Raw genomic sequence first — 21,524 nt, 5'->3', positions numbered from 1 at the left:
AGACTCGTACTGGGCCAGGAAAAACCAGTTACCTATCAGGCCTGGATGTTGATTTTTTGTTTTTATATTTCGAAAATAAAAATTTTCAAAAGTAGGCGTCCGTTTGGAAAATAAAAATAAAAATAGGCATATGTCTCCCGTTGTGTAATGCCAGAAATTTGCAAACTTCAAGTTGACCGCAAGACCCGTGAGAAGTGTATTTTTTTTTATTTTGTTCTATTGCTCAGATGTACGATCGAAGACTATGGTTACGTAGATCTCATCAAGATGATTCCGTTTTGCTATCTAACGTTCTTTTTGGCACTTGGTGAAGTCATAGCGAGTATAATAAATTTAGACCGTTGGATAGAAGAAAAAATGAAAAAAGAAGGATAAGTCAGGGGATCCCACTCGACTCTCTGTTACCCGACGCCCCAGGCTTCGCCCAAACCCTACTAGTCCAGTCGCCACTATCGATCATCTCCTGCTGGTCACCGTCGCCCATCCGAGCTCATAGCCCAACTGCCCCGCGCCACCCCTGCTGCTGCCGCTGGTGGAGGCCTGACCAAGGAGGGGAGGATCGAGCAGGGGAGGGTTGGCCGACAGAAAGAAGAAAAGGAAGAAGAAATAAGGAAAGAAAGAAGAAAAAGAAGAAAGGAGAAGAAGGAAGAAGAGGAAGGAGGAGAAAGAGGAGAGGGAAGAAAGAATAAGAAGAAGGTAGGAAAAGGGGATTTTTCACGAATATCCCGGATTTGGATGTCATTTCATGATCCTGCTGTGAAGGTGATCCCTAATTAGTCCTTAGATGATTATAGATAGTTGGGTTTGGTCATTTTCATCGTCGGATTAGTGTATTGATAATTCGTTAGCGTGCAGCAAATTAATTTGGAATTGAGGTTTTATTAGTGCCGGATTCGACCATATGATTAACGTGAAAGTTGTAGATCTCGTCGATATCTTTCTGTTAACGTGTGATCTTGCTCATTTTGGACAAGCTTTTTAGGAGTAATTGATAAAACAATGTTGTCATCTGTCGAGAGTTAATCCGCACACTGTTGTTGTGGTTCGGCCTTGCAAGTAAAGTGCTAGATATCTCTCTTTCGTTTTTTATATCGCCTTGTATGCAGGTTTTTCGGGCGTAGGAGCGTGTCTCATTTTGCTTTTGTTGTTGCAGTGTTTTAGTGCTAATTTATGCACTTGTTCTGGTGGTACCGTTTCGAGACGTAGCTAGTTCTTGTCTTCATCGTCGGTAAAGATAGGTGAATGTAGTAGATGGCTATACTTTAACTTGTTATTTAGTTATCTCCATCTTTTAATTATCGCGCTTACTAATAATTTATTGAATTAAATGTGAGCATGTGAATTACCTTATGCCTTCTAAAAAATTGATGTTTTCCCTGGATTATGAGGTAAAAGAAGTGAGATATGTCTTCTCTCTTGTAGTTGTTTATATTTCTCGAATGCGAAGCATGACACATATACCTATGTTAAAATTATGTCCTTAGATTATGTATGATGTCTTAATATTTACTTTCTGAATGTACTTTTTAAAGTTTACTTGAATTTTTAAATTAAGAAGTAAAGTAAGCAAAATTTATCGTTTGGAAGTTATTCATTTACTATAATGTGCAATATTGGGAGTTACGTTATTACATATGCATGAAACATACCATACATATGCATCTCATACATTAGAAGTTAAGTCATCGTCTTAAGGTCGCGACAATACCTGTACAACACCGTATGTTACCCGAGAAGAGATACGGTACATCACCGTATGTTACCTGAGAAGGGATATGGTGTATACCCTTACGTTGCCTGTGAAGGGGTAAGGGTGAGGAAGAGCATCACAAATACATACATATGCATTTCGTATGGATGACTTAAATTTAATCACTTTGATGTATGTTGCAAGGAAGTCTTTAATATTGTTTTAGTTGATACTGCTATGGTAAAATATAGCTAGCGGATGATAGTATGTGGTCATTGTTGTATTGTCAAGTTTAATCATGTTTTTTTAGATATTGTTGAAATGTCCAGCTTATTATCTTTGTTAAAGATGAATGTTTAATTATATGTAGCTAAATAGTTGATTAAAGTAATTAATTTGTTAAGATTTTCAAATTTCACCTTTGCTATCTTTCCAGGTGCTCCTTGAGATGCAGTTGAGCATGCAAGATGGGTAACAGCACGAATTTTGCACATATCACCTCCACTTGTTGACTTTCTGGTTGTAATATTAGTTCAATACATCTTAGTTGTTATATTGTATATCTGCCTCGTTATGGCATGAAAGTTTGCTTGTTGCTTGTTCCTCTTGCTAGGGTGCTTTCTATTATTAGTATGATAATGTATTTATCTCTTGTTCCACGGTGTTTGATGAGTTATACCTTTAGTAAGAGAGGTGCTGTCGAAATTTTCTTGTTCGGTGGGCTCATAGATAGGTTAGTAGTGCTCCAAGCTTATGGTGGTCTTCGGGGTGTTACACGTTGGAAGGGCGACAAATGCATATCGCGCTCAACAGGTGACACGTTTAAAAAATTAAACATATCGTCCTTCCAACGGACAATAGACACCTATTTTTATATATTTTTTTAAACGGATATCTACCTATGCATGAAACATATCATACATATGCATCTCATGCATTAGAAGTTAAGTCATCGTATTAAGGTCGCGACCATACCAGTACAACACCATATGTTATCCGAGAAGAGATACGGTACATCACCATATGTTACCTGAGAAGGAATATAGTGCACACCTTTACATTTTCTGTGGAGGGGTAAGGGTGAGAAAGAGCATGATATATACATACATATGCATTTCGTATGGATGACTTTACTTTAATCACTTTGATGTATTTTTATGTTGTAAGGAATTCTTTAATACTGTTTTAGTTGATACTGCTATGGTAAAACATAGCTAGCGGATGATAGTACGTGGTCGTTGTTGTATTGTCAAGTTTAATAATGTTTTTTAGATATTGTTGAAATGTCCAGCTTATTATCTTGATAAAGATGATTGTTTAATTAAATGTAGCTAAATAGCTAATTAAAGTAATTAATTTGCTAAGATTTTCAAATATCACCTTTGCTATCTTTCCGGTGCTCCTTGAGATGCAGTCGAGCATGCAGGATGGGTAATGACACGAATTTTGCACCTATCACCTCCACTTGTTGACTTTCTGGTTATAATACCAGTATACATCTTAGTTGTTATGTTGTATGTCTGCCTCGTTATGGCATGGAAGTTTGATCGATGCTTGTTTCTCTTGCTAAGGTGCTTGCTACTGTTAGTGTGATAATTATTTATCTCTTGTTCTATCATGTTTGATCAGTTATACCTTTAGTAAGGGAGGTGCTGTCAAAATTTTCTTATTCGGTAGGTTCATATATAGGTTAGTAGTGCTCCAAGCTTAGGTTGGTCTTTGGGGTGTTACACTTTGGAAGGGCGACAGATGCATATCATCCTCAACGGGCAACACATTTAAAGAATTGGATATCTACTTTTGCAAAAAGAATTGAAATATAAAAGCAAAAAAAATCCCTGGATGTCTCGTTTGTTGGGCCGGTCTGATTGCTTTGTCTTTCGGAATTTGGGCTTTTTCGGCCGAGTTTTTAGTAGGAAGTGAATTTGCCCTGTCAAATGTTGATGCCAATATCCTCTCTGTAAAAAAAAAGGTCGTTGCCAACAAGCGTACAGTATCGCCATGCCTCCCGATCTGAACCGTGTACGCTTACAAATTCTCACACTGGTGCATCTTTCCTCTCATTTGCACACAAGTGTGTCCAGATTCACTCATCACCCGTCCGGAAGAAGCAGAGAGCTCAGTGCTCACTTTAATGGCAGCAACACTTAAGTCGGGATAAGAAGCCGTGCCGTGCCGTCCCTGTCCAGCCCGGCGCCACTTCACCGGCCTGTGTCACCGCGTCCGCCGTGCCGTGCCGTGCCGTGCGTGCTGCACTTTCTTGCTACTCTCCTGCTCGTCCAATGATGGCCCCGGCCTTTTGCTCTGAAGACGACCCTGAACTTTGCGTAGTCGATCGGCGTCGGTTTCTATACACCTGCATTGTAGGAAAGCCATAGCCGCATGGATGCGTCTACTTGTTTCTAGCGCTTTTCTCTACCGTTCTTTGCGCGCGAAAAGCCTCTTATAATCACACGGTTCTGCGTCCAGGTTCGATGGAGTGGTTGGTTCGGGCATGCAACATTTCCTCAACCAAATTTGTCTCGTCCGCTGTGCTTCGTCACTTTTTGGTCGTTGGGCTTGCAGACCGAACCGTGCTTCCCAAGTGTCGCTGTGAACTCTTTCCTGGATAGATGAATTAACGGACCATAGCATACCAGTAAAAAAGCAAGACGTTTCCAATCACGAAATAGGTAAAAAAGAAAACAAGATTCCAGGATTTCATGGATTTTGGAACTGGTTCTTGGTACCTGTTGTTCTTCAATAGGCATAGTATTTTAGAAGTATTACTTTTTTCAGAATGTACTTGAAAAAGTATAATAGAAAAAAAAAACCTGCAATTTACTTGCAACAAAAGTACAAGCAGCCAAGCAGTTGAAGCCTTTAAGCAAATGCTGTTCCATTGTGATACACTGAGTCACTGAGCAGAGCAGGCTGAGGCTCTGAGCTCGTCTTGCAGGCAATATTTTCCAGTTGATCAATTTCTTGATCAATGTCGCTGTGTGCACTTTGTATAATGCACGGACAATAAAGGCCATTCAGCGGTCTTTTCGGTGACAAGGAAATAAAGAAACTACCAGCAGTAGCTTAGTAGCTCATCTCAAATGGAATCAAAGGAGCCAATGAGCCCTTAGCATACGCGCCCTTCTTTTGTCTGAGGGCTATTCTTGCTTTAGTTTGGTAGGTTTGTCGCATCGGGCTAGCTAATGTTGGACCGGCACCTGTAGATTCATGAACCACCATGGTGAATTGGTGAAGCAAGCAAGCTCCACTGAAAATAAAGCCACAGTTTTTTACAAATGTTTTTAGACAGTGTAGGTTAGCTCATAGGCTGTTGGAAGATAGGCATGTGTGGAGATCGGTGACGTTCTAAGAGATGATGAATTATGACATTTAAAACTATTTTAATTCTTAAAAACATAAGATAAATCTATATCAATTTCTATCTAAATGTGCTCTAAGTTTATCTAGTGTGTCTACTCTACCGATTAAAGTGCTTACAACCTATCTAAGAAGGTAAATTGCAAGAATGTAAATGCGAAAATATAAATAAGGTAGAGAGAAAACTCGGCACAATGATTTTTTCCCGTGGTATCGATGGCATTAATACCACCCCTAATCCACGTTGGAGCTCCACAAAGGATATGCTCTTGGTCAGCATCCGATCACGGCTCTTGAGCCACCAAGTCATAAAGACAAGCCTCCACCCGGATGAACCACCAAGCCACCAAGGCAAGGTCTCACCATTAGCCTTCTCTTCCGATTTCTTGCCGTCATGATCACTTCGGAGCTTGAGCTACCAAGGTAAGGGTCTCTGTGTCCCCGCACAATCGCCTTACCACCGCTCCACAACAAGTCGGATAGTCAACAAGCTTACCGGTGAGTCACCAATACTCCAAGGTACCAGTGTACCTTTAGTACAAGGTTGGATTACTTCTTGATCCACTCTCTAGGCAGCAATTACCTAGCAACACTCTCTCTAGGCCTATAATCACTCTCTAATCTTGTGCTTAATCGCCCTACATAATCATTTTAAACACTTTGGTGCCTTAGATGTCTTCTCAGGTGTACATGAACTTCTCTGGACTCCAACAGCACGTCACTCCTTCAAATGACTGAGTGGAGGGGTATTTACAGTCTCAAACCTGCGCACTAGCCGTTAACCCAATAGCTCAGAAAAGTTGTTAATATCGGATGATCCGGTGAGGATAATAGTACAAACATCGGATCATCTAGTGAGTATACTCTCACAAACTAGCCGTTGGAACCTCATTCAAACCTATGTGAACATCAGACACACCGGTGTATACTTCATTTCCATTACCAGACCATCCGGTGAGTTATCCTGAGCCATCTGAGCCTTTCCTTCTTCTCAGTGTAAATTGCTCTAGTGTAAACATCTGGTGCACATCACTTCATCACCAGACTATCCAGTGATTTGACTTTAGACAACCGAGCCAATGCAATCCTCTCTGGAAATAATGCTCTAGTGTGCACAACCTTCATCGTCGGACCATCCGTTGTGTTGAATTTCGTTCTGCCTCTTTGTACTGTTCATTGTCCTGTGTATGCAACATATTGATCATCGGACCATCCAGTGCTTTGATCTTCAATTTCAATGGTTGCAACCTTCTCTAGACAAAATGCTCCAGTATGTATCTTCTCTGATCACCGGACCTTCCGGTGAGGTCTTCAGGCATCTTTCCCCTTTGCCAAATATGCTCCGGTGACTTCAACGCACAAAGCACCAAATTATTCGATGAGGCAAATCTTCCTGGGATTTCTCTAATTCAGTCTAACTTTGTCCTGGATGCGGTGGTTTCTTCATGTATTACATCTATAAGATCTCCTAATATATATTCTTAACGAACATATTTAGTCCCATTGACTATGTTATCATTAATCATAAAATTATGATCATAACTTAATATGATCATTTTTAGTACAATGTGCAATAAAGAAGAGGAGATGTGGAATCTATTCGGAATTCAGAAGAATGCAATGCATCCAATGGAGGCCAAGTGCACATGCAAAAGTTGGAGTTTAATTTTCTCTGTGCCTGTGCATGAAGTTAGTTTAGACAAAAGAGAGAGCACTATCAGAGTGGGAGTTTGATTGAATATAAAGATCGAGGCTTTTTGGCAGTGCAAAGAAGAATCTCTGACCAGGGATCTGAATACCTAGCTATCTTTAGCGTCTCTCTGCCTTCATGAGCGAGCAATCAAGACGACCATGACGACATGGCGCAGGACATCCTTTAGCACAAAGGAAAAAGGCGCGCGAATGCGGTCATATTGTCTGAGCTTGCTCGGACAGCGGCACAGGAAAAGCAGCCAGGCAGATGCAAAGAAGATCCATCCATCCATCGACGGGTGCATAAGGGACGGAGAGCAAAACATGGAGTCAGTGGATGGCAAGGATTTGATTTGTGTTGCTCAATCTTGCTCTCAGTATGTGGGTGTATAGAAGGACATGGTCATGGTACTGAAATAAGGTCGTGGGACTGAACGCCCAGTGAGGCCAGGGAATAGCAAGACCGTGCACTATACACGAGGTACGGGACTTGTCGCCCAAACAAGTGGAGATGTTAGGGAAGACATGAGAGGGTAGATGAGTTTGTAGATGGAATGCTGAAATGAAACAAACAGTTTTGTTTGCTCGGTAGATGTTCTGCAAGTTACCGCCTTAAACACACCTCATCAGTAATGACTTGAGAATATCAAATTGATGCCAGTACGGGAATAATTAAGGACCTATTTATTTTTTATTTTGATTATAGATTCTAACTTTTAAAATCATAATAAAAAATAAACATGTCGATTCTACGATCAGAATTCACAATCTGAAATCAAATTATGTCATAATCCATAATATAGAAAAAAGTTACTTCTTGATTGTGGATTGTGTCACATATTTATCCATCATGTCATTAAAAATAACATTTTGCTTCTTTTTTTTCTCCCTTTGCTCCTCTTCCTGCTCTCTCCCTCTTGCTACCTGTTGGCCAAGCCGCCATAGCAGACTCAGCCTCCCTCTTCCTCTGTAACGAGCTCCACCACCGCGAGCTCCTCCACCACGAGCTCCTCCACCTCACCTCCTCCCCACCAAAGAAATCGAGCCGTCGAGCTCTCTTCTTCCCCAATCCAATGAACCACCACCAGAGCCCGCAGTCGAAGGTGCCCTCCCCCTCCTCTGTCCCGCTCCGTCTCCGGTGTGAGGGAGAGAGCGAGTTTACAGGAGAGGGGAGAGAATAGAGATTTTAATAATTTGGTATTGTTTATTTTAGATTATACAATTTAGATTCTAAATTATGAAAATCAAAATATGGATCGTTAAAATCACAATAAAAAACAAACAACCCTGAGATTTTACAGCATCTGCTGTACGAGAATTTCAGTTTCTGTTTTTATTGCATTAGCAAACTTAAGCAAACTGGACATCTATAGACTGAAAATAACAGTAGTCGCTTCTCTTTCCGCCCTTTCCCTTTGTTTTATCTGAGACAGCTGCATCTTCAGGCACAGCTTGCAAAAGCTATCGATGTCGCTACGTTCTCTTTGAATCGTTCAGTTTGGGCTTTTCTCAAATTTCCTTTCTAATCTTTCCTGAGCAAGTTACGTGCTATCTGCTCTTCTGTTCGCGGTACTCTGACCCCGACACAAGGATGCGAGTAAAGTTTGATTCATTCTACGTTTTAAATCCGCAGAGGAACTAAAGTACACTCCAACTGTGCAGTATATAGTAAAAACTTAGATAAAAATGTTGCTGAGCTCAGTGGCTGAAGAGAGAAAGAACTGTCCAGATTCAGAGAAGTAAAACAGGACAGAACGAAAGAACGTACCGCAAGTTACAGGCTCACGGCTAATAATGTTAGAACTGCATTCAGCTTAGATCGAGCAACAAAGAAATAAAGTTGCACACATGAACGATTACTCCAATTGTTACTTTCTTTTCACAAAATATTGGAAATTGTGACTATAGCATGAAAGAATGAACCCTGGTAGATGGGTGATTGAACCTCCAATGACATTGCAAATGTATACCTTGAAGTTGTAATGAAACTGATCTCTTTCAAGAGCGCTGGTTATCGGAGTGTATTCCTGCTTCTTTTTAAGCACTGAAAGCTCCTTGACCAAAAAAAAAAAAAAGATCTAACGGAACTGTGCACCTTAAAAGCAGAAGATATAATTGACACAAAAGCTCTTACTTTGGAGTTTGGTGAACCCGTCGGCAGCCATTGTGCACCAAAGGCACGTCCAAATCGCCAATAATTACAATTCGGTTCGTAGCTCATTTCGTTTGGGGCGGTCAAAAGAGCCAAGAAGCACTTTTGAATGAAAACCATGTTTTGGCGGATTCAGAGAAACGCTGTTGTACAAAACCACTGAACAAACAGGCAATCACCTACGAAACTGAAAATTTCTCAGGCAAAGATGATCTGTGAGCTTGCTTCAGTGTCCATCGTGCATGTGTTACGTACAGGACAATCTTAACTGCTCCAAGATTTGTTCTAGCTTCCACATTTCATGTCAACTCCGAGATTGCTGCATGTTGCCATGGAATATATGCAGTCAGTCTCGAATCAACTAGTAGGCAGGCAAACAAATTTGAGCACGAGTAAGCAGCCATCCAAGTGCATCTGTTCATTGGAAGCACAAAATACGCTTGCTGACTTCTTCCCAGCATCTGGGACCAAGTGGAGGAATTACAGCGACAGGCGAGACGAACAGTTGAAACAAAGAAGACAGAGAACGGTTACAGGCTTACAGCACGAGAGAATCTGTTGAGCAAGCAGCCTCGCAAAAGGGATACAAATAGCATCAGACACCTAATGCGGTTTTCTCAAGCAAGCCAATGCAAGCAACTCGTTTTCTCGAGTTCTTCTGCGAAAGAAACGAATCACGTCATGGCATGGACTGCAATGCTCAGGATCCTGTCCGTATCTCGGTCTAGCTCCCTGTATCTTGGCTGTAAGCTAGCTGCTGAGACGCTGTGGCTTGTGACGACGCAGCACTGGCTCAAGCACCCCTGGCCCTGTGGTTGCGTCGATGCATGCGGAGGATGCGGTTGTTCCCAGGTCGTGGCTAGCGCTGCAGTACGTGTAGGTTTGGATGCTCATGCATGCCATGCCATGCTGTCATCCACTAAGAGAGAGGCCGCCGAAGGGATTCAAGTAATATTTTTTTTTTCGAAGTGAGATTCAAGGAATAATTGGTCGCTTGCTTTGGATCGAATCCGCTACAAGTGTGCGGCAGGAGTATCCGCCGTGACGGAACTTGTTCCACGCAGCGCGCGTGTAAAGAAATGACAGATCTTTTTGCCCCTCAAGGTCGCCGAGAAGTATAATGGTCTTTTTCTTAAAGCAAATCTATCTACGTTGGGGAGAGAAATAAGGAATACTTTCATAGAACACAATGCGACGAGAGTTAATTTATTTGGTGACTTTTCAAGCTCAGAGAAGAAGTAGAGATGAAGAGAATGCCAAGAGTGATGAAAAAACTTTCGATCTCTCAGCATGATGGCCATGTGTCAGTATTTATATTACCATCCAGGATATAAGTATACATATATGTCCCTACAGGGTTGGTATAGACACAAGTCGTCATTGTATAACTGAGCCTTCTGGCTAGCCTGGTAAAATATTGACTAGGCCCAGATCAACCTCCAGCTACTTTGATCACATTATCTAACCATGGCAGGGATCATGGTGGCAGGTGGCCACAGTGTTCAGCCGTTTCGTCGGTCGCAGTGATGGGTCCATCTATTCCAAGTGGTCGATCTCCAACAACTCCACCATTAAATGACGACCACTTCGTGGCAGGTAGTTGGTGGCTAGTGGGGCCCATCCCACTAGTCTACGGAGGGGCCGCTTGCTCCCTCATGGCTCTAGGGGTCCTTAGCCTCTGGGAGTCCTCGGGCTTTGAAGGCTTTGGTCTCCATGGCGACCTGGAGCGCAAAATCCCCGGAGAGGTTCCAGAGGCCGTAACAACCTGCTGGCCAAGTCAACACAGTCTCCTTGACTCTTACCTTCAGGGAGGACCTCCAGATTCAATCAGTGGAGCCAAGGGTGCCCCCTATGGCAACCCCCAATAGCAGTCCCTCACGAGAGAGGCCCCGCATAGTAGCCAACCTAATGGTCTTTGGAGCAGGGTCTCTGGTGATCCTCGGCTCTGTCGCTTGGGGGTCTGTGGTCCTCTGGTTTTGTGGAGTCATCTTAGGCACCGGTCTGACAGTCGATCTGGATACCTAACGTAATAACTAAGAGAGAGAGATAAGGTTTTAAATGCAACATGCGATAGTGGTGTAATCACGCCACACAAGGAAGTAGGGGGCATGCGGCATCTCAGCGTTGGAGGGTCACAATGGACAGTTCCACTTCCCTATTATCGTGAGCGAAGTGACAGGGTGTGCATATACCACAAAGAGGCAACAAACACCCATGATCTATAAGGTGGGGATTCTGGCCGAACAGCGGCCCTATTAGGCATCCTTGCTCCTCTTTGCCTTTTCTTTTGCGCTTGCGCCCACCAGTCCCAGCGCTCCTAGCCTCCATCTCCGATGAGCACTCCTCTTTTCGTCGCATCCTAGGGGTCCCCAATGGCTCCATCTGGTGCCCATGGAAGAGACAATTCCCAGGAGGGTAGCTACGCGACGTCTGAGAACCTAGCCGCTACAACGACATCCTCAGCCATTGCCACCCCTCAGGCAAAATCCACCTCTGCTGTCGTCGCCACCGGCTCGGCTGAGCTAGCGACGGGTGGGGTTGTTGATGCGCATATCCCAGCGGGGACCCTGGTGGCAGTGATTCCTCCGCCACTGCCGGGGCCGCCACCAAGAGTGGCTCTCTGTCGTGCCAACAAGAAGTACCCCTAGCAAACCAGTGCGTTGGGGATGTCCACCATCACCAAGACCAAGTTCAATAGAATGGTTGAAGAGGGGAAGATTCCCTCCCGATCCGTCGCTTGCATTTCACACGGGTAGGTGACTCCGGTGCCACGGGGCTACAAGACCGTGATATTCGAGACCATGATATTCGAGTGTGAACTTCCATCTCTGGCAGGAATATCTGGACTTGTTTCTTACAAAGGCCATCAACGACCAGTGGTACACCAGGTGGCCAAAGGGATGATTCTACTATAACATAGTCTTTAGGTCCCCCCTCCGCTCCACCAACCGAGAGATACATTATGTCCGAACCCCGGTGGTGGACATGCCCAGGGCCCAACTTACTTCGAGGGTGACGCTCCTCCAGAAGGTGGCCTAGAGGATGAGCATGCGTGAGCTCGCGAAGGAGTTCACGATGATGCGCATTCGGCCCCTTTGGGAGGATTGGGACCATACCATTGAACAAGGTGAGGAAGGTGAGTCATAAGCATCCTTCGGGCCCATCGTAGATTCTGGCGAGTCCTCCCCTTTGTCTAGTATCAAATCCGTAGATGTGAGGCATCTTTTGCTTCAGAAGGTTGCCTTACACTGGATAGAGCAGCTGAGATTGTGGATAGATTCCTCAGCCAACCTTCTATTGCGAAGCAGGACCAACATCTGGAGGTACAAGTGGCACAACCACTTCTGGTCCCCACCTCAGAATGGCAGCTCCGGTGCGGCTAGATCTTGCAAAACCCTAGGTCAGCAAAAAGCGAGGATGTGGATCCTCAGGTGTAGCAACCTCCATAATCCCTGCAATCCCACTCTGGGCACGACCCCCACCCAACCTCACGGCCTCATGCGCTAGCTCGGCAGCTGAGTCTTCTGAGGCAGAATCAGATGAGACGAAATGTTGAAGGCGTGTTGAGGGCTCTAGAGGTGTGAGCGACATGATGAAGGATGAGTTCCATGACAAAGGTCTGGGTGAAAGGATCGAATAGCCCAAGAGGGGGGGGGGGTGAATTGGGATATTAAATTTTTTTCTTTTTAATTAACTACCGCTTGACCAAATAAAACTTATAAGAAACGCAAGTAAGGAATTTTAACTAGCACAAGATAGCTAACCAAGCAAGAATTAACTAAGAAAGACAATTCCTAAGAAGAACTTGCAATAATAACAAAGCTCAAAATAAGATGCAAGAAAGTAAAGAGTTGGAGAAGACAACACCGATTTTTTTTCGAGGTTTCAAGAAGTTGGCACTTCCCTCTAGTCCTCGTTGGAGCATCCACCAAGGATGTCGCTCCCCCTTGAGTCACCAAGGCTCAAGTGCTCCCTCTTGATTACCCCTTCTCCATCTCCGGATTGGCGGGTATCAAACCAAGTACATCCTCTTTTTCCGGGGCTCCCACAATTCCTCCAAGAGCTCACCGAGAAATCCTCTGATCACCAAGACCGTCTAGGTGTTGCCAACCACCAAGAGTAACAAGCCTCAAGCTTCACTTGACAAAGACCAAGCCTAGACAACAGCTAGATGCACACTTGTTACTCTTCAAGCACTCAAAGAAGTCCTTAATCCTCAACTAAGAACTTAGAATGGACACAAGTGCTCTCTCTCTTGCTTCTAAATGACACACCAAGTGTATGAGCTGCTACAGGGTCGCAAGAGCACATCTTGAAACCAACTGAGTGGGTATTTATAGCCTAGAGATCAAAATTAGTCATTGGCTAACCACTCTCATTTTTCTGTAATCACCGGATAATCCGCTGTCTATATCCTTAAGATCACCGGATAATCCGGTGGGTTCAAACCCAGAGCCAGCTGTCACTAGCCGTTGCACGGCAACATTTGTCCGGTGATAAACTCCGGTGAACACGCAATCATCACCGGATAATCCGGTAAGTACAACTCACCCGACCCTTTGAATTTCAGATTCTTCTGCAAGAAATACTCCGGTGATATTTTTGCTCTCACCGGATAATCCGGTGAGTTCAATTTGTCTGAGTTTCTTCACAACATTTCTCCGGTGGCCAGCTAAGTCACCGGATAGTCTGGTGAACGTAATTTTCCACTGTGGCCCGAAGCAATGCTCTCTGCAAGAAATAGTCCGGTGTTCATATTATGCAGTCACCGGATAATCCGGTGAGTACAAAATTATTTTTTTCCGAAAATTTTCTCTGCTGGAAAAGCTCCGGTGGTCACCGGGCTTCCATCACCAGATGTTCCGGTGTAACACTTCTGAAATTTTTCATATAATTCGGATGCCTCAATTAGTGTTTATCCGGTGAGTATTAGACATCCATCAGAGGATAATCCGGTGAGTGATATATATATATATTTTTCTGAGCTCGTCCAATTCAACTCTCTTTGAGCTCTAACTCCTCGACAACTTCACCATGGACTTGTATGCTCTACCTAGTGCTAGAATTTAACAAGTGTGCATCAGCTATGTCTAGACTCACTAAGTCAAGCTACTACTTTTAGCCCCCCTTTATAGTATGGTCAAAAGACTAAAAGAAAAGAAGACCTATACTACTCTAAGTGTCCTCCATCACCTTTGTGACACTTAGAACTAGAAGATCCTTAATCTTAAAGCATATGTCCTTTGATTGTCCATATAAGCACTTTAGGGACCAAGATTACCCAAATATCATTGTATACTAAATTTTTTGATTCCCTTCAAAACAAATTGTTAGTCACAGTAATATGGTTGTCATTAATCACCGAAACACTTACCACTTACCTAGGGGCCTAGATGCTACGATCTCCCCCTTTTTGGTGATTGATGACAACGCAAATAACAATAGAGATATGACTTTGAAGAGCACCCTATCATACTAGGCAAAAGAATGCATATAGTAATAAAAGCGAGATAAAGCCTAGCGCTACAAAAACTATCATGCTATAATAGGTAAGAATTATGCGAGCATGAAAATAAACACAATGTGATGACATGCGAAACACATCCATATACAGAGCCAAATAGCCTGTCATAACATCAAAATCCATAAGATCCAACATTTCAAAACTAGCTACCCAAAAATCTAAGCTCCCCCTGAATCAAAATCTCACTAGACCCTCCAGCTACTCTCTCTACCAACTCCCCCTATTACTAGACTCTCCCCCTTTGGCATCTAAGCACCAAAAAGAGAAAACTAGGACACGACTAAGCATCCGGAGCTGGAGAAGACGGAGGACCCGACGCTGTCGAAGAAGGTGCCACGACGAACTGAGAACCGTCGGCCTCGGAGTCGGAGCTGGACAGATTGTGACCCGCAGCTGCTGTCGCCTCATCGATCTGATGCTGCACTGACTGAAGAGTAGCGTCTGGAGTGTCAAGTGCTGGCTCAGCGACTGAAGAAGGCACAACTGACAGCTGAGGGGCATGAGGAGACACGACTGGCTGCTGCTGCTCGGGGACTGTCGGTTGTGGGGTGTCCTCGAAGCTCAGAGGTCCAGTGGGTAGAGGTGAAGTCAACGATGGTAAAACTGGCCTCTGAGACATCCCGGCAGGCTGAGAGTACACTCCGGAAGCCAAGAGAGCTGACAGAGGGAAATCGGACCCCGGAGTACGCAAAAGTGCACTGGCACTGCCTGGGAGAGGACTCGGGGCAGGAGCCGGAGTAGGTGCGGCAGCTGGCAACTGAAGGCCCTGTGCCTGGAAAAGAACGGAGAACAATCTGGTGTTGTTCTCACGGTCTGCCTGAAGTGCTGCAAACATGGCCTGCTGCTGCTGCTGTAGTGACTGCATCAGTGCAAACTGCTGCTCCTCTCGGCGGCGAGCATCCTCTGCCTGAGCTGCCTGCTGCTGCTGCATCTGCCGAAGGATAAGAGTAATCTCCGAAGGCACTGCAGCAGAGGGCTCGGTGGTAGCTGTCTCAGTATCTGAGGAAGGAACTGAAGTCTGAGGCGCACCCTGAGTAGAACCACCGGCCTCAGCATCGTGACGTCTCGGGAGTGGTGGAATGAACTCGATGTCCTCCGAGTCACTGTCGTCGTCATCCAAGTCTATGAAGGCATGAGGTAGCTCTGCCTCGGCCTCTGCAAGGGCCTGGTCCTCAGCTGCAACTCTGTCTCGCTCCTCTGCTGGGATCTGCCGCTGAGCCTGTGCCATAGCACGCTGTCCGTGACGTCTATCCGTCGGAGCGCTAGGAATATAGTCCGGGAATCGCTTCAGGGATCTCTGGTAGACGTCAAGATGCTCTGGATAATAAATCGAGCGAGCCAACAAATATGAGATGAAATGCGCGAATGGCTGCTGTCTGCCCAGACCCTCTGCTATGTTATCCTCAATCTCACACAAGATAAGATCTAAAATGTCGAACTGCTGATGAGTGAGGATAGATAAGAGCAACCACTGCTAGATACTGGTGATAGCCTCTGCGTTCCCGATCCTAGGCAACAGGCTGCGTCTGAGTGCAAAGTGAACTACCCTCGCCTCCGGAGTCAGCATCTCTAGCAGTCTCAGTGAACTTGGAGGGAAGGGAGACCTGAACAACGGACGGATCTCATCATCCGTCGGGAAAATACCACCGGTCAGAGGACGACGAGGTGGATGAGCGTTCGGATGAACGACCTCATGCAAGAATCTTGTACTCTCCTGAAGCCTCAGAGCCTCAAGCATATCTGCCCGGTACAATTTTTAGAACTCTCCCTGGAACATGAACTGAATGAACGACCTGTCGGGAGCGATCCACACTGTCGCATAGAATACTCTAACCCAATCCCCAACATATCTGTCCACCTGAGTGAGGAGAGCGGTGAGACCGGGGAATGCATCAAAGTGTCGTCTCACATCTGCTCCCCCTGCAGCTGACTGCAAGTACTCCCATCTCAGCGTCCTGTTCTGGCTCAACTGAACGCTCTTCCTGCCAAATGAGCGATAGAAGCTCTCCTGTACCACTGTCCAGAACCGGGGATCAATCCCCTCCTCTCTGACCTCAGTGAACCACTCCTCAACTGGTACGAATCTCAACCTCTTGATCCTCGGACCCTTGCAGGACGTGAGATCAAGCAAGCGGACCTCTCCCTGAGCTGGAGGCTGCTGCTCAGACTGCTCGGACTGCTGCTGCTGCTGCTGTTGCTGCACCTCCTCTGCCTCTATCTCCTGGCGAACCCTCTTCCGGCCCCCTGACCGGCCGAAAGGCGTCGAACCTGACCTCCCGAAAGCACGAGTGCAGGTGGAACGACGTGTAGGAGGGATGGTGTTGTCTCTGATCACAAAACCCTCCTGCCTGTTGTAGGCATCAATAGCAGCAAGCGCTCTGTCCCACTCCTTCTGAGTCTTCAACTTCTTCTGCTTTGGCTCCTCAACTGCCTTGCCCTTGCCCTTGTTACTGCGATCACGACCCATCACGATGAAGGAGAGAGAGAGGAGGTGTCGGTGATGAGGTCACAATGCCCGGAGAAGATAGCCGGCGGCGCAGGAGGGGCGGCGGCGGTGAGTGGGGCACGGCAGAGGCGGCTCTGCGCGCGGGAGCTCGCGACAGCGACGGGCGACGAGCCGGCGGTGGCGACCTGGTGGCGCCGGTGGACGGCGTGACTCCGGCGGTGGCGCTAGGGAGCTGGGAGGCGGTGAGTCGGCGAGGTGGCGCGAGGACGTACGAGCGGCGGCGAAAAAATGAGAGAGCCGGCCGACCGGGAAGACATATATGACAGGTGGGTCCCGCAGTTTTTGAAAGCACCGGATAATCCGGTGGAGGCAACAGAGAGCACCGGATAGACCACCGGACTAATTCTTGCAGAACCAACTTTCAGAGACCGAAATCTTCTTCTGTTCCCCGGATGTTCCGCTGAGCATATATTTAGCACCGGATGACCTCACCGGATATTCCGCTGATCACCAGGAAAAGACAGCGGACTAATTTTTGCAGAACTAAATTTTTGGAGGCCGAAACCTATTCTACTCACCGGACTTTCCGCTGAGCACAAGATAACATCACCGGACTTATGTTAAGATTTTGAAGTTCACAGAATTGATGAGCACCAGAATGTCCGCTGATAACTAAACTGATCACCGGACTATTGCCATGGTTGAACTGATCTGAGACAGAGATCACAGGATATTCCGCTGGTAAATTGAAAGGAGCGCCGGACTATCCGGTGATATGAGAAAAACTAGGCTGAACTAATTTCTCTCACTGAGTCCAAATTTCAAATAACCACTCAACATACACACATATTTGGACCAGTTTGAGTGAATCCCTTACCCTCTCAAACTCTCATTTACAAATATTTGTCAAAAAGGCTCTAACATATATAATTTTTGAAATAATCAAATAAGAGCCAAAGAAGGTGGTAGAAAACTCCAAGGAAATATTTGAGCCATATTTCCTATGAACTTAAAGTTGAAGGCTTTAAATTCGCTAGGACATGACTCAATAGGCATTAAGTACTTATATCTTTCTAATCACACTTTTAGAAGTGTACGTTCACATTGAGAGCGAACTACAATCTCAAAGAGTGATATTCTCCTTTGTGATCTCTCTACCACCAATGCTTAAGCAATGCAAGACATATGCATGAAAGTAGACATGAGTGCATATTATATGACATGTGAATGCGAAGCGTAAAATTAATCTATCTTGTCATATTACTTCCCTTCTCAAGCTTCTTCATGGTGAACCCAACAACATGCCTTGAGAAGAACTAGTGACCCACCATCTCAAGCAAAACCCATGTTCATCATTATCTTGAGAAGGTTAGACAAGGTCCTATTATGAATGCATCTATATGACAAGGTATCAAATGACATTAGAAGCATCGATCACATTTAGTTCATTTTGTAATCTACTAAAAGTGGCTTCATCTAGAGGTTTAGTGAAGATATCCGCCAATTGATCTTCCGATCGAACACTACTAAGGGAGATATCATTGTTTGCCACATGGTCTCTTAGAAAGTGATGACGGATATCAATGTGCTTTGTGCGGGAGTGTTGAACGGGATTGTTAGCAATTTTTACGGCACTCTCATTATCACAAAGGAGTGGAACCTTCTCTAGACGAACACCAAAGTCTAACAAGGTTTACTTCATATAGAGGATTTGAGCACAACATGCTCCGGCGGCAATGTATTCTGCTTTTGCTGTGGACAAGGCTACTGAGTTTTGCTTCTTAGAACTCCAAGAGACTAGGGATCGCCCTAGCAAGTGGCACCCACCCGAAGTACTCTTGCGATCCACACGGCATCCGGCAAAGTCCGAATCCGAGTATCCAAGGAGTACGAAACTAGCACCTTTTGGGTACCACAAGCCTATGCTAGGTGTATGCTTTAGGTATCTAAGGATTCTTTTTACCGCACCAAGATGAGATTCCTTAGGATTAGCTTGAAAATGAGCGCACATGCATACACTAAACATTATGTCGGGCCTAGATGCGGTAAGGTAAAGGAGTGACCCAATCATAGAACGATAGAGTTTTTGGTCAATCGATTTACCCGTTTCATCCAAGTCGAGATGTCCATTTGTAGGCATGGGGGTCTTGATTGGCTTGCACTCTTCCATCTTAAACTTCTTGAGGATATCTCTCGTGTACTTCTCTTGATGGATGAATGTCCCTTCCTTCAATTGCTTGATTTGGAATCCAAGAAAGTAATTTAGCTCGCCAATCATCGACATCTCGAACTCCTTAGATATCATGTCACCAAATTCCTTGCAAAACTCTTTATTAGTTGAACCAAATATTATATCATCAACATAAATTTGACACAAGAAGAGCTCATTGTTGATGATTTTTGTGAACAATGTGGTGTCCACCCTCCTGATCTTGAATCCTTGGTTAATGAGGAAGTCACGTAGACGTTCATACCAAGCTCGTGGGGCTTGCTTGAGTCCATAAAGCGCCTTGACAAACCTATAAACATAATTAGGATATCTAGGATCTTCGAAACCGGGAGGTTGTTCAACATATACGAGTTCATTAATAAGGCCATTTAAGAATGCACTTTTCACATCCATTTGATAAATTTTAATGTTATGATGTGAAGCGAATGCAAGAAGGATACGGATGGCTTCAAGCCTTGCCACGGGAGCAAATGTTTCCCCAAAATCCAAACCTTCGACTTGTGCAAAACCTTGTGCGACAAGTCTTGCCTTATTACGTACCACCACACCATGTTCATCTTGCTTGTTACGGAAGACCCACTTGGTTCCAATCACATTCTTATCTTGAGGCCTCTCTTCGAGTATCCATACCTCATTGCGGGTGAAGTTGTTAAGTTCTTCTTGCATTGCCAACACCCAATCCGGATCCTTGAGAGCCTCATCTATATGTGTGGGTTCTGAACAAGAGACAAATGAGTAATGTTCACAAAATGAAGCACACTGACGAGAACGAGTTTGTACTCCCCTAGATGGACTCCCAATGATCAAGTCAATCGGGTGATCTTTGGAAATATGTGTATGCTTCACTTGTGGTTGTTGAGGTGTATTTTGTGGTGGTCCAACATCTTGAGCTTGAGCTTGAGCTTCCTCTTGAGAGATATGGACGTCATGTGATGGAAGTGGTTGATCATCTTTGTCTTCATATTTATCAACTTGGGGTGCCATTGAGGTGTGCGGTATTGAAGTAGAGGGTACATCTCCATCCTCCTCCTTAGGCTTGATATCCCCAATTGCCATATTCTTCATTGCATCTCTCAAGGGTTCATCACCTACATTATCACAAGAAATATCTTCTCCTTGGGAGCTATTAGATTCATCAAACTCCACATCACAAGTTTCTTCAACAAAGCCGGTGGCGTTGTTGAATACTCGATATGCTTTGGAGTTTGATGCATAGTCAACAAGAAAACCAATATCACAACGTTTTTCAAACTTGCCTAGGCGTTCCTTTTTCTTGTAGATAAAACACTTACACCCGAACACCCGGAAGTAGGAGACATTGGGTTTTCTCCCAATGAGAAGCTCGTATGGCGTCTTTTTCAATAGTCGATGGAGGTAGACTCGGTTAGAAGCATGGCACGCCGTATTGATTGCTTCCGCCCAAAACTTCTCCGGGGTACCATACTCATCTAACATTGCTCTTGCAAGTGTAATCAAGGTCTTGTTCTTCCTTTCCACTACGCCATTTTGCTGAGATGTGTAGGTTGATGAAAACTCATGTTTGATACCTCTTTCTTCACAAAAATCTTCAATTTGAGTGTTCTTGAACTCTGTCCCATTGTCACTCCGGATCTTCACAAGTGTGGACTCAAACTCATTTTGAGCCCTCTTTGCGAACTTCTTGAAGATTTCAACGGTCTTTCCTTTGTCATCTAAAAAGAAAGTCCAAGTATATCTTGTATAATCATCAACAATGACAAGACAATATAAATTACCACCAAGACTTTTGTAGGTAGTTGGTCCGAAGAGGTCCATGTGTAGAAGTTCCAAGGGTCTTGACGTAGACATCATGGACTTGTATGGATGAGGACTTGCAACTTGTTTTCCGGCTTGACACGCACTACACAACTTGTCCTTCTCGAAAACCACATCCTTCACACCAACCACCTTCCCATTTTTGAATACCTTCTTGAGTTGGCTCATCCCAATATGTGCAAGCCGACGATGCCAATGCCAACCCATAGATATCTTGGTGAAGAGGCATGTAGTCAAGCTAGCTTCATTAGAGGAAAAATTCACAAGATAGATATGCCCATGTCTAAATCCTTTGAATATTAGGTCATTATGCTTCTTACTTGTTATGATAACATCAACATCACTAAACAAGCATGTGAAACCCAAATCACATAGTTGAGCTATGGAGAGTAGATTGAAGCTAAGTGATTCTACTAAAAGAACATTGGAAATAGAGAGATCTTTTGAGATAGCCATCTTACCCAAACCTACCACATTTGCCTTAGAGTTATCACCAAAAGTGACTTTATCATGATTATCCACTTCATCTTCTAGAGAGGTGAACATCGTTACATTGCCGGTCATATGTTGTGTACATCCGCTATCAAGCACCCAATATTTTCCACCGGCTTTGTAGTTCACCTACACACATGTGAT

This window comes from Phragmites australis, chromosome 11, assembly GCF_958298935.1.
Source record: "Phragmites australis chromosome 11, lpPhrAust1.1, whole genome shotgun sequence".
Lineage (NCBI taxonomy): Eukaryota > Viridiplantae > Streptophyta > Magnoliopsida > Poales > Poaceae > Phragmites > Phragmites australis.
This window is presented reverse-complemented; position numbering follows the sequence as displayed.